This window comes from Panthera onca, chromosome A1 (assembly GCF_046562875.1).
Source record: "Panthera onca isolate mPanOnc1 chromosome A1, mPanOnc1 haplotype 2, whole genome shotgun sequence".
Classification (NCBI taxonomy): Eukaryota; Metazoa; Chordata; class Mammalia; order Carnivora; family Felidae; genus Panthera; species Panthera onca.
This window is the reverse complement of record NC_138339.1, coordinates 233292028-233305981: the sequence shown is the minus strand read 5'-3', so window position 1 is coordinate 233305981 and position 13954 is coordinate 233292028. Positions and strand designations below refer to the sequence as shown.

Here is a 13954-nt window from a genome sequence, read left to right as displayed (position 1 = left end):
CGAACTCACAACCCCAAAATCAAGAGTGGAATGCTCTACTGACTGAGTCAGCCTGGTGCCCCTTATTTTTTTTTTCCTAAGAGTTTTGTTGTGGTTGCTTTCTGTTCCGTCTTTATGTTTATTAAGTAGGCTCCATGTCTAATGTGGGGCTTGAACTCACAACCCTGAGATTAAGAGTATATGCTTTACTGGCTGAGCCAGCCAGGTGCTCTATCTGTTCTGTTTTGAATAGCACTGTGGTCTTGTTTCATGCTTTCGGTATTTCTTATAGTCTCTCTGAGGTTATTAATTACATTTTTGAAGTTTTTAGCTCCCTGCACAGTTCCCGTATATCCAAGGTTTTGTTTATATTTTTTGTCTGTTTGTGTTTTTGGTCTCTATCTTTCATTTTGGCCTTGGGAGGGAGAGAGTGTATTCTCTTTGCGGGAGGGGTGTGAATCATTGGAGGCAGCATCTGAGATGGAAAGAGACCTTTCCTCAGCATTCTGGTTCTTTACTTGTTTATTTATATTTAAGAGTAGAGGCTGAAAAGCTGATTAGAACCCCTCAACATAAAGTCGAGGGTTGTACAGTCTAAGTCTCCTATATTGGATTGTTTTGTTTGCAAGGCCACTAATATCAATATCTTTATGTCTCTGCATGAGTCAGAGTCCCTGGAAAAGATTCTTCAAATATCCTACTAGAGGGGTCAAATATTCTGGCATCTCATCTCACGACCGTGGGCCGACCTGCTGCCTCCCATCTATACATGTTCCAGAATCAGCCTCCGGTCTCTGCCAGGACTGGAGAGGAGAAGTCCTCTGGCTCATCGAGTGACAGACCCCTCAAGTGCTCTGCAAACAGCTTTCAACAAATCTTTATTGGTTTGGTTCCTTCCTCACCCTCATTTCCAGGGAAACATGGTACCACAAGTTCCTGAGATTTGGGGATTCAGCATTGCGCAATGGGTTGTTTCTTAGCTTCCCCAATTAACACCTTTAAATTTAAATGTCTTCCACATGCTAAGTCATTTACCACTCATTCTCATGCTTTCTAGCTCTTAAAATGTTAGTGCCTCACCTCCCCTTCTACACTCTCCATTCTTACAGCTCTATACAACAAAAAATTCTGTGTTGTATTTTTAGAGGGATTTTTGACGGGGACTGGAATTAGAATAGATGTTCAATCAATCTGCTTTTCCAGAGCATCTGAATGGTAAACTCAAAACTATAATACAAGTCACTCGGATGCGTAACCAAGGGGTCACCTTCTAATTTTTTTAAATATTTATTTATTTTTGAGAGGGGGGGGGAGGGGCAGAGAGAGAGGGAGACACAGAATCTGAAGCAGGCTCCAGGCTCCGAACTGTCAGCACAGAGCCCGACGCGGGGCTCCAACTCACCAACCGCAAGACCATGACCTGAGCCGAAGTCGGCTGCTTAACTGACTGAGCCCCCCAGGGGGCCCCAAAGGTGTTACCTTCTAAAACTCAGCAAGCCTTTATAAGAGCAGTGACTATCATCGTTGAGGGGTTTCAGATAAATTACGGAGAAATACAGAAGATCTGAAAGATACAGAATAAAAATTTGAAGAACTAGGGCATGTGGGCACAAGACTGAAACAAATAAAATCAAAATGCCAAGGGGGCTTGTAGAAGAGTCTTTAGTTTTATGGGCATGCGGTTCTCAGGGTAGAAGGGCAAGGATGCAAAGACATGACAGGAACTGGCTTGGAAACAACACTGATATTTGCTCTGTGCTTAGTCTTTGGCATGTGTAAAATAAGAATGCTGATGACCCCTCATTTTGCTATGAGGGTTCACGGAGAAAATCCATCTCAAGGCTTCTCAGGGCATCCGGGTGGCTTAGTCAGTTTAGTGTCAGACTCTTGGCTTCAGCTCAGGTCATGATCTCAGGGTTTGTGAGTTCGGCCCCACATTGGTCTCCGCACCGACAGTGCTTGGGATTCTCGCTTTACCTTTCTCTCTGCCCCTCCCCACCTTGTGTGCATTCTCTCTCTCTCTCCCAAAATAAATAAACTTAAAAAAAAACAGCTCTCTGTAAATACAGTTGACCCTAGGTCAACAAAGTGTTGGGGTGCCTGGGTGGCTCAGTCGGTTAAGCGTCCGACTTCAGCTCGGGTCACGATCTCGCGGTCTGTGAGTTCGAGCCCTGCGTCGGGCTCTGGACTGATGGCTCGGAGCCCGGAGCCTGCTTCCGGTTCTGTGTCTCCCTCTCTCTCTGCCCCTCCCCCATTCATGCTCTGTCTCTCTCTGTCTCAAAAATAAATAAACGTTAAAAAAAAATTATAAAAAATAAAAAATAAAAAAATAATAATAAAATTACAATGTGTTAAGTTCCCTCATATGCATACACCCATGAAGTTTATCACTACAATCAAGATAGTGAACATATTACCCCCTGAAGTTTCCTTATGCCCCTTTGAATTCTCTCCCTCTGGCCCATTTCCATCCCCATCCCTCAGGAACAACTGATCCACTTTGTCACTATTGATTAGTTTACATTTTCTAGAGTTGATATACAGTTCTAGAAAATGCAGTCATATAGCATGCACTGTTTCTTGGGTCTGACTTCTTTCATTCAGCGCGACTACTTTTTTTTTTTAATATGAAATTTATTGTCAAATTGGTTTCCATACAACGCCCAGTGCCCATCCCAACAGGTGCCCTCCTCAATGCCCATCAATGACTACTTTGAAATTCACTCATGTCATTGGGTGAATCCATTTCTTTTTATTGCTGAGTTGTTCCATTGTGTGAAGACACCACAAACTGTTTATCCATTTGCCTGTTTATGGACATTTGGGTTGTTCCCAATTTGGCGGTATTCATCACAAACAAAGCCACTAAGAACATTCATGAACAAGTCTTTGTATGGTCACATGCTTTCATTTCTCTTGGGAAAATATTTGGGAGTGGAATGGCTGAATCCTACAGTATGCATAGGTTTAAATTTTTAACAAGCTGCCAAACTACTTCCAAAATAGTTTTACTATTTTACATTTCTACCAGTATGAGAGTTCCAGATGCTCCATACCTTCTCCAATACTTAGTATGGTCTGTATTTTTAAAACTTAACCCTCTAAATAAGTGCATACGAGTACCTAATTGTGGTTTTGTGTTTCCTTCATGACTAAATGAGATCGAACTTCTTTTTATGGGCTTCTTTGCCCTTCTGTCTTCTTTGATGATGTGTCTCTTTAAATTGTTTATTTAAAAAATTGGGTAGTCTCTTATTATTGAGTTCTGAGGGTTCTTTACATAGTGTGGGTACAAAGTCTCTATCTTCATATATACTTTACAAATATTTTCTTTCAGTCACCTTATCTTCTCATTCTCTTAATAGTGTCTTCCAAAAACCAGACGCTTTTCATTTTGGTAAAGCCCAATTTTTCAGTTATTTCTTTTACGAATCATGTCTTCAGTGTCGTATCTAAGAAATCTTTGCCTAACCCAAAAGACAAATATTTTCTCCATTTATCCAAGAAGTTTTAAGATTTTAGGTTCCATGGGAATGCAAGCTGGTGCAGCCACTGTGGAAAACAGTATGGAGGTTCCAAAAAAAAACTAAAAATAGAACTACTCTATGACCCAGCAATTGCACTACTAGGTATTTATCCAAGGGATACAAGTGTGCTGTTTTGAAGGGACACTTGCACCCCAATGTTTATAGCAGCACTATCAGCAATAGCCAAAGTATGGAAGAGCCCAAATGTCCTTCGATGGATGAATGGATAAAGAAGATGTGGTATACATATACAATGGAGTAGTACTCGGCAATCAGAAGAATGAAATCTTGCCATTTGCAACTACGTGGATGGAACTGGAGGGTATTAAGCTAAGTGAAATTAGTCAGAGAAAGACAAATATCATATGACTTCACTCACATGAGGACTTTAGGAGACAAAACAGATGAACATAAGGGAAGAGAAACAAAAATAATATAAAAACAGGGAGGGGGACAAAACAGAAGAGACTCATAAATATGGAGAACAAACTGAGGGTTACAGGAGGGGTTGTGGGAGGGGGGATGAGCTAAATGGGTAAGGGGCATTAAGGAACGTACTCCTGAAATCATTGTTGCACTATATACTAACTAACTTGGATGTAAATTTAAAAGGTAAATAAATAAATAAAATTAAAAATTAAAAAAAAAAGATTTTAGGTTCCATCCTGAGTCAATTTGACATACGATACAAGTATGGGTGGAAGTTCATATTTTGCAGATGGTTATCCAATTGTTCTAGAACCACTGATTGAAAAGATTGTCCTTTCTCCACCGATTTGCCTTTGTACTTTTGATAAGAATCAGTTGTCCGTATATGCGTGGATCTGACGCTGACTCTATTTCGTATCTCACTGATCTCTCTATCTGTTGATGTGTTGATTACCATACCTTTGTAAGTCTTGAAATAAGGAAGTGTTAGCCTTCTGATTTGATTCTCGTTTTTCAAAGTTGTTTTGGTTTTCAAGATTGTTTCCATGTCCATATAAATTTTATGTCTTGTTTTTAGAGAGAGTGTGTGTGCACAAGTCCGGGAAGGGGCACGCCCCAGTGCAGAGCCCAGTGTGGGGCTTGAATTCACAGACCGTGAGATCATGACCTGAGCCAAAATCAAGAGTCAGATGCTTAACTGACTGAGCCACGCAGGCACCCCCATATAAATTTTAGAATAATCTTATCAAATTCTGAAAAAAAAAAAAAAGTCTGCTTCAATTTTGATTGGGATTGGATTGAATTGAAGCTATAGATTTGGGGGAAATTTTACATTTTAACAATATTGAATCTTCTGACTATAAACAAGTTGTGTCTCTCCATTTATTTAGACTTTAACAAATTTATCTCAAGGTTCAAAAGAATTTCTTGGAAGGGTTTGTGTAGAATTGGTAGTATTTTTTCCTTAACTGCTTGCTAGAATTTACCAGTGAAGCCATCTGGGCCTGAAGTTTTCTTTGGGGGAATATTTTTAACTACAAACCTGACTGCTTTCATAGATACAGGCATGTTGAGGTTGTTTCTTTCTGAGTGAGCTCTGGAAGGTTGTTTTTTTTTTTTAATGTTTATTTATCTTTGAGACAGAGAGAGACAGAGCATGAACGGGGGAGGAGCAGAGAGAGAGAGGGAGACACACAATCCGAAGCAGGCTCCAGGCTCCGAGCTGTCAGCACGGAGCCCTACGGGGGGGCTCAAACTCACGGACCGCGAGCTCATGACCCGAGCCGACGTCGGACACTTAACCGACTGAGCCACCCAGGCGCCCCTGGAAGTTTGTATCCTTCCAGAAACTGGACAATATTTAATCTGTCAAATTTATGGTCATAATGTTATTATATTCCCTTATTATCTTTTCTAATATTTGTGGACTCTAGTGATGTCAACTATCTCATTTTTTATATTGGTAATTTGTGTGTTTTCTTTTTTTCTTGATCAATCTGGCAGAAGTTTATAAATTTTATTGACTTCTTCCCCAGCAAATAAAACAAATAAAACAAAATAAAATTGATTTTCTCTCCCCACCAAATAAAACAAAAACTAACTTACGGTTTAATTAATTTTCTCTATTGTTATTATATTTTCTGTTTCATTAATTTCCATTCTGATCTTTATTATCTCCTTTCTTCTGCTTATTTTAAATTTAATTTGTTCATTTTTTTTTCTCATTTCCTACAGTAAAAAACTGATGTCATTGATTTGAGACTTTTCCCTTTTCTAATATATGTATTTCATGTTGTAAACTTCCCCAAGTACTGCTTTAGCAATTATCTCACAAATTCATTCATGTTGCATTTTCATTTTTATTCAGTTCAAAATGCATTCTTATTTATCTGACTCATGTTTTTTGGACGTATATTATTTATTTTCCAAGAATTGGGGAATTCTCCGGATATCTTCCTATTATGGATTTCTAACTTAATTCCGTTGCAGCTCAAGAACACACTGTTTGACTTGAACGCTTTAAATTTTTTGAGATTTGTTTAATGCCTCAGAATATGATCTGTCTTGATCATTGTTTTATACGTACTTTAAAAGACTCTTTAATCTGTCTTTGTTTGGTGAGTGTTCTACAAGTGCAATTAGGTCAAACCGGTCGATAGTGGTGGTCAAGCCTTCTATTTTCTTTTTTAAAAATATGTTTATTTATTTAAGTAATCACTACACCCAATGCGGGGCTTGAATTTCAAACCCCAAGGTCAAGATCCACACACTCTATCAACTGAGTCTGCCAGGTGCCCTAAGCCTGCAATATTTTTACTGATGTGTCTACTTGTTCTATCAGTTATCAACACAAACATAATTGTAGATTTTTCTATTTCTCTTACATGCTATCATTTGTTACTCCATGTATTTTCTTTGTTTTTTCAACGTTTATTTATTTTTGAGAGACAAAGAGAGACAAAGCGTGAGTGGGGGAGGAGCAGGGAGAGACGGAGCCAGATGCCAGGCTCAAACTCACGAACCAGATCATGACCTGCGCTGAAATCGGATGCTTAACCAACTGAGCCACCCAGGTGCCCCTGCTCCATGTATTTTGAAAGTCTGCTATCAGGTGCATACATTTTTAGGTTTGTTACATCCTACTGATGAACAAGTTCATTACATAGTCACTCTGTTTACCCTAGTAGTATTCTTTATTCTGAAATATACTTTGATATTAACATCGCTACTCCAGCACTGTTTTGATGGGTGTTAGCATGGTATTTCCTCATTATTTTACTTTTAATCTAGTTAGATTATTATATCTAAAATAGGCTTTTTGTATGCAACGTATGAGCCCTGCCTTTTTATCTAATTTGATAATCTCTGCCTTTTATTTGGGGCATTAGGCCATTTACACTTAAATGTATTGACATGTATTACATTTGTATTGACCTCATTTTGCTATTATTTATTTTTTATTTCTCTCTGCTCTGTTTTTTGTTCCCTTTCCATTTTTCTCCTTCTTATATATTAATTATATTTTAATGACTTATTTTTACCTCTTTTGTTGGCTTATTAACTATAACTGCTGTGTTATTTTAATAATTATAGTACCCATCTTTTAACTTACCACACTCTACTTTCGAACCACGTTTCACTACTTCACATATGGTATAAGAACCTTACAAGAGTATTTCTCCCCTCTCAGCCTGGATGCAATTGTGTCACACATTTCGTTTCCACTTTTGTTACAAACCCTACAGCATGTTATTATTATTTCTGTTTAACATGGTAGAATATTTTAAAAAGAGATTTTAAGAAGAAAAAGCTTTTATTTATGTAGTTACCTTTTCTGGTATTTTTCATTGCTTCAGGTAGACTCATATTTCTATTGGGTATCATATAAATACCAGAGGACTTCTTGGAACATTCTTACTGATAATGAATGCTTTGTCAGCTTTTGTATCTCTGGAAAGTCTTTATTTCACCTTTGTTTCTGAAAGATGTTTTCACTGTGTGTAGAATTGTAAATTAAAATGTTTTTCTTGGGCGCCTGGCTGGTTCAGGTGGCAGAGCAAGTAACTCTTTTTTTTTTTTTTTTAATGTGTATTTATTTATTTTGAGAGAGAGAGGGAGAGAGAGACTCTCAAGCAGGTTCCATGCTCAGTGCAGAGTCCAACACGGGGCTCAGTCCCACAAACCTTGAGATCATGACCTGAGCCAAAATCAAGAGTTGCAATCCTTGATCTCAGGATTGTGAGTTGAATCCCACATTGGGTGTAGAGATTACTTAAAAATAAAATCTTTAAAATAGTTTTCTTTCAATATATCTAAATTTTTTTAATTTAATTTAATTTTAGAGAGAGTGCATGCACCATGTGCATGCAGGGGAGGGACCAAGGGAAAGAGAGAGAGAGAGAAAGAGAGAGAGAGAGAATCGTAAGCAGGCTCCTTGCTCAGCACGGAATCCAATGTGGGGCTCAACCCCATGACCCCATGATCTGAGCCAAAATCAGGAGTCAGACACTCAACGGACTGAGCCACCCAGGCGCCCCTTTCTTTTAATATTTTAAATACACTGTTGTGCCATCTTCTCATTTCCATTACTTTCTATGAGAAAATCTCTGTTATCCTTGTTTTATTTGCATGTAATGTGATTGCTTTCTCTGGTTACTTTTAAGATTTTCTCTTTGTCACTAGTTTGGGCCAATTTGAACATGTGGTTCGTTTCATGTTCCTTGTTCCCGCGCATCATCGAACTTTATGGATGCACAGGTTAGTATATTTAACAAACTTGGGGGATTTTTGCCAATGTATATTCAGATATTTCTTCTGTGTCTCTCCTTCGGAAACTCTAATTACATGTATATCAGGCCACTTAAACTTGTTCTTCAACTCATCGACGCTCTGTTCATTTTCTCTTCAAATTTTTATTTTTGGTTCCCTTGTAGGTAACTTCTATTGCCGTGTCCTCAAATGTAATAACCTTTCCTTCTAAACTAACTAATCTGCTGTGAATCCTTTCAGGGTATTTTTTCATTTCAGCATTGAAGTGTTCATCTCTAACATTCTGACTTGGATATTTTTTATATCTTATATGTCTCTACTTAACTTTTTGAGTTATGGGATACAAATTATGAGGATTGTTTTAATATTCTTTTCTGCGAACTTTAATGTTCGTGTCCATTCTGGGTGAGTTTTGATTAATTGGTTTTCCTCCTCATTATTGGCCATATTTTTCTGCTTCTATGCGTGTCTGATAATCTCTGACCAGATGCCAGACGTTGTAAATTTTTCCTTGTTGTACGCTGGGTATGTTTGTACTACTGTAAGTATTTTTGAGCATTGTCTGGGGATGCGGTTAAGTTACTTGTCAACAGTTTGGTCCTTTTGAGTCTTACTTTTAAGATCCGTTAGGCAGGGCCATAGCCATGCTTAATCAAAAGGTAGGTATTCTCTACTGCTGGGCAAGACCCTTCAGAATACTGCACCCAACACCCAGAGAACTGTGGGGTCTTTCAGCACTGCTGGTGGGAGCAAGCTTTGTGTATTCCCCGCTTTGTGTAGGCCTGAAAAATATAGTACAATGAGATTAGTGCCATTCCCTCTCATCCTTTTGCATAGTTCTATCCCCAACTTCACATAGTTTCCTTACATGCATATGTTGATCAATATTCTCCTGAATACTCAAGGCGATCTGCTGAAGAATTTTGGATCTTTCCTCTGTGCAACTGCCTTCTCTGTGAACTGCAACTTTCATTTCCCCAGACTTTCCACTCTGTCTGCTCAACTCAGAAGTCCCTAGGGTTCTGCCTGGGTTCCCTTTCCCTGGGCTGTGACCTCAATACCCTCTCAGGGTAGTAATCTGGGGCAGTCATAGGCTCACCTCATTGTTTTATATATTTTTTCTGTCTCTTGAGAATCACTGTTCTTTATTGTCCAATGTCCAGTATCTTGAAAATCACTGCTTCACAAACATTTTATCTTTTAGTTTGGGTCAGTTGGGGCAGGAGAGTTGTTTCAGGCGAGAGGGCAGATCTGGTTCTATTCCTACCTCTTGGCTGGAAGCAGAAGTCCCCAAGTCTATATTTATGCTAAAAAGAATCCCAACAAGTAAGAGATGCACAACAATGCAAGGGTTTGGTTTTTTTTTTTTTTTTTGATAGCCATTGTAGCAGTCTTTTACCAATTACAAGTCTATTCAGATTTTCAACTTTGGATAAAGTCAAAACTTGAGTTTATTTGTGTGCTATCTATTGAAAAAGGATTAACTAGAATACGGTAATTCACACAAGAATTTATAAATATCAGTGTTGGTTCATTTACGTTTTTCGTCCATTTGTTTAACAAATATTTAAACATTTATTGGATAACTATTGTGTGCCAGGTGCTGTGTACGTCAAAGGAGATAAGGAGATAAAATAGGCGTGCTCAGGGAAGTCACTGCTATTCAGGGAGACAGCTCTGATAGAGAAATATAATACCGTGAGATTGGTGCTGTGGTGGGTAGGTCAAGAGTGTTTTTGAAGTCCATAGAAAGGAGTACATAACCCAGACTGGGTGGGTGTGTGTGTGTGTGTGTGTGTGTGTGTGTGCATGTTGGGCACGGAAAGAAAGGAACTGGTCCTAAAGGCTACTTGGAACAAGGGATAACTGAACTGAGAGGCCAGAACTAATAGTTTATGATCATGAGAATGATGACGCCCAAGCCAGAGTCAGGGAAATGTATGAAAATCAGGTGACAAGAAAGAATACATAGGTGTCCTGGAGACTACAAGCAGATCAGTTTAGTTGAACACAGGGCCAGGGGGCTGGGGAGATGGTGTTGAGATATGAGGAACATCATAGCATTTGCAGGGGAGGAAGCCTCATGGTGCTTCCTCAGAGAGCAAAAATGGGCTGTGAGAGAGTTCTTGGGTTCATGTTCTATAACCTCAGTGTGTCAAGTCAGGGAATATTTGTTTTTAATAAAACAGAAACCGCTCAGGCTGTGTCCTCTCCCTCTGAATCCCCCACAGGAGGAGAAGAAGAATCATCAACGGCACAAGGTAACTGCAGAAACAACACCTAGAGGCAGCTTCACGCTCAGGACAGAACCTGCCCATTTGGAAGGGCATCAGGTCAAGGACCATACGAAGGAAAACGAGGTTTTCAACCAGTTTTCAACCTTTTCAACCAGTCAAGGCAGACATGGCATCCAGAAGATGAGAGAAACACTTCTTTGTGTTTTTCCTTCAGTCCATATAGAATTTCTCTCAGCTGGACGTTTGGCAGTCCCTCCTTCCTTTGGACCCTCAATCTCTGATCTCCTTCGCACAACCTCCCCTGGATCCTTTTTTCCACTTCTCTACCCATCCCAATGCTGGCAACTCAAAATTGGTCTTGTCTCCATTCTAGATCTGCTAAAATTGACCACTTCTCAAAACAAAACTTTGATACGGTACACTAAAATGACTATGACCTTAACAGTAAGGACAGAAAGGGGGAAAGGAGGTGAAAAGAACGCTACAACTCCATCCTTCCAACAGAGGGGATTTGTACTGTCTACACTCTACATTTCTGTCTTCTTTTTTTAAATATTTTAATGTTTATTTATTCTTGAGAGAGACAGACAGAGTGTGAGGAGGGGAGGGGCAGAGAGAGAGGGAGACAGAATCGGAAGCAGGCTCCAGGCTCTGAGCTGTCAGCACAAATCCTGACACAGGGCTTGAACTCACGAGCCGTGAGATCATGACCTGAACCGAAGTCAGACGCCTAACTGACTGAGCCACCCAGGCGCCCCCATTTCTGTCTTTTTTTAATAATTATTTTTTTTATTTTATAAAATATCTCAGTGCGAATCAAAGTAAAGATTACCTGCAACAAATGGTTAAAGTTTTCAACACCTACAGGATTCATATCTATAATAAGTAAAGGAAAAAAATAATTCTCAGTGAACACACAAAAATATTCAATCACTCCAGTAATCAAAGAAATCCAAAATCTATATAAATATCAGTATAGATGGAGGGAGAGAGTTAAGTAGCCACACGTACAAAGCCGGGGGAAGGTATGTTGCCACAGGTGAATGCAGAAAGGCCTGGAAGAATACAAATAACATTTTTAACATGGTTTCCTCTGAGACTAAAATCAGGGAATGGGGGTGGCAGTCAAAGTTAACTGTAACTTTCTCTGTATTATCTAAACTTCCTTATTAATATGCATTTATGAATCTATTATTAAAACTATGAAGGAGCACCTGGGTGGCTCAGTGGGTTAAGCAGCCAACTCTTGATTTGGGCTCAGGTCATGATCTCATGGTTCACGAGTTCGAGGCCGCATCAGGCTCTGTGCTGACAGCACAGAGCCTGCTTCGAATCCTCTGTCTCCCTCTTTCTGCCCCTCTCCTGCTCACGGTCTCTCTCTCTCTCTCTCTCTTTCTTTCAAAAATAAACTTTAAAAAATTGTTTAAAAACCCATTAAGTCAATTAAAGAAAATCAAAACATCAATACAGCATGATCCTATTTCTGTTTGACAATATTTTGAAGAGGGGGCGCCTGGGTGGCTCAGTCGGTTGAACGTCCGACTTCAGCTCAGGTCATGATCTCACAGCTCATGACTTCGAGCCCCGCGTCGGGTTCTGTGCTGATGAACAGCTCAGAGCCTGGAGCCTGCTTCAGATTCTATGCCTCCCTCTCTCTCTGCCCCAACCCACTCTCATTCTGTCTCTGTCTCTCTCAAAAATAAATAAACGTTAAACAAAATTTTTAAATAAAAAAAAAGAAAATATTTTGAAGAAAAAAAATGCATGAACAATGCGTGTCTTTTAAAAAACTCATATATTCTAATCTCTTAGCCACAGAATAATATTTTCTATTCTGTTTATTACTTCCAGCAATTTACACAGATTTTTGAAGTCATCTCCCGTGTGAAGTACCAAGTATATATGTATTCTAGCATGTACCACTTTTTTTTTAAATTTTTTTTAATGTTTATTTATTTTTGAGACAGAGAGAGACAGAGCATGAATGGGGGAGGGGCAGAGAGAGAGGGAGACACAGAACCGGAAGCAGGCTCCAGGCTCTGAGCCATCAGCCCAGAGCCTGACGCAGGGCTCGAACTCACGAACCGTGATATCGTGACCTGAGCTGAATGAAGAGGGGAAATAGGGTAGAGAGGGAAGGAGTCCACGTCCTATCCTTCAGGCAACACTTCCTTGAAAGGGAACCGGGGGGCAGAGGAGACAGCCAGGAGGCCTTAGTTCAGTGATGAAAAGTCTCCAGATCTCAATTTCCTCATCTGTGAAATGGGAAGAACCATGTTGACCGCAGGGTTGTTGTGAGGACTGCAGGAGCCCCGCACACGGCGGACACTCAGTGGGCTCCACGGTTGCTGTCGCTGTAAGTGGTGATGACCTAGGTCTTGAATGGAGTTGGATCTTGGTCTGGCAGTGAGGTCAGGGAGAGAGTGATGGCTCCTTCCAGCCTCTTCTGCAAGGCCAGGTGTGGGAAATGTGGTTTCTTGAGCAACAACGAATGACTCTATTGACAAAGCCATTGAAAAAATACTTAGGACTGGACCGTTTTAGGGGTCTTGCCCCAGAAGTAACTGGAAGCTGAAGCCATCTCTGTTTGCTGGACATTTCAGAGGAGCCAGGATCCTGGCTTGATGGCGAGTTGGCGCTTAGTGATTTTTTTCAAAACTATTTTCAGTCACACACTTGACTCTGCTGGGCCAGAGACGGGAGTCAGGGTGGGACAGATAAAACCCTGCCTGAGCCCTCCCTCATGGCACCTGCCACCTCTTCCGGACAACTGATGTCAAACCCAGGTTCTCTGAAATTCACAGTCTGAAACAGTTGAGGCAGGCTGCTTTCCAACCAGGAGCCACCTCCCAAATTCTGCTCACTGTGCAACACGGAGGGGGCGAGGCCAGCGAGCTCTGAAGTCACAGACGGACCTACACCATGACATGAACAGACGAAGCAGCCCTTGGGTACCAAGCTCTCTGGATCACAGCCATTTCTCTGACTTTGTGGCTCCCCACAGAGGAAGTCTAACCAGGCAGAGGAGGCTGGCCGGACAGAGGGCTAGGATGGCCAGAGGGTCTTTTCCTTCATCTCGCAGGCCCTGCAAATCCCAAAGTTGCACCTGTCTCTGGCCTCGCCGGTTCTCGGGCTGAAGGCCATTTGAAGATGTGGTGGGGACTTGGGTCATGTGGAAGCAAGATGGACCCCCAGGCTGGAAGTGAGGGTACAGCACTGGGTAGAGCGAACCCCAAGGAAAGCAGCAGCTATCTATTTCATCTTGGGCATTCTGTGCAGATTCCATGCATGTCAGAGGAGATAAAGCCTCATCAAGACACGAAATGGCTGTTTCACAGACGCTCCGAAGCCTGTCTGTACAACACTAAGAGAACATATGCCGCTATCCGTTTAGCCACAAGAAAAGAAAATAACGTGGGCTACCTTTGTTGCCTTCTCTGTGAGGGTACCAATTCAGATGCTGCATCGGAAAAGTGAGTTAAGGCACATGCCCTCTATGGACACTCATACCCA

At 40.7% G+C, this 13954-nt stretch overlaps 1 pseudogene; it reads right to left on the bottom strand.

The window, feature by feature from the left end:
- Positions 1 to 10400: 10400 nt before the first annotated feature.
- LOC132682475 (small nucleolar RNA U3) lies at positions 10401 to 10518 on the bottom strand (annotated as a pseudogene).
- Positions 10519 to 13954: the final 3436 nt, after the last annotated feature.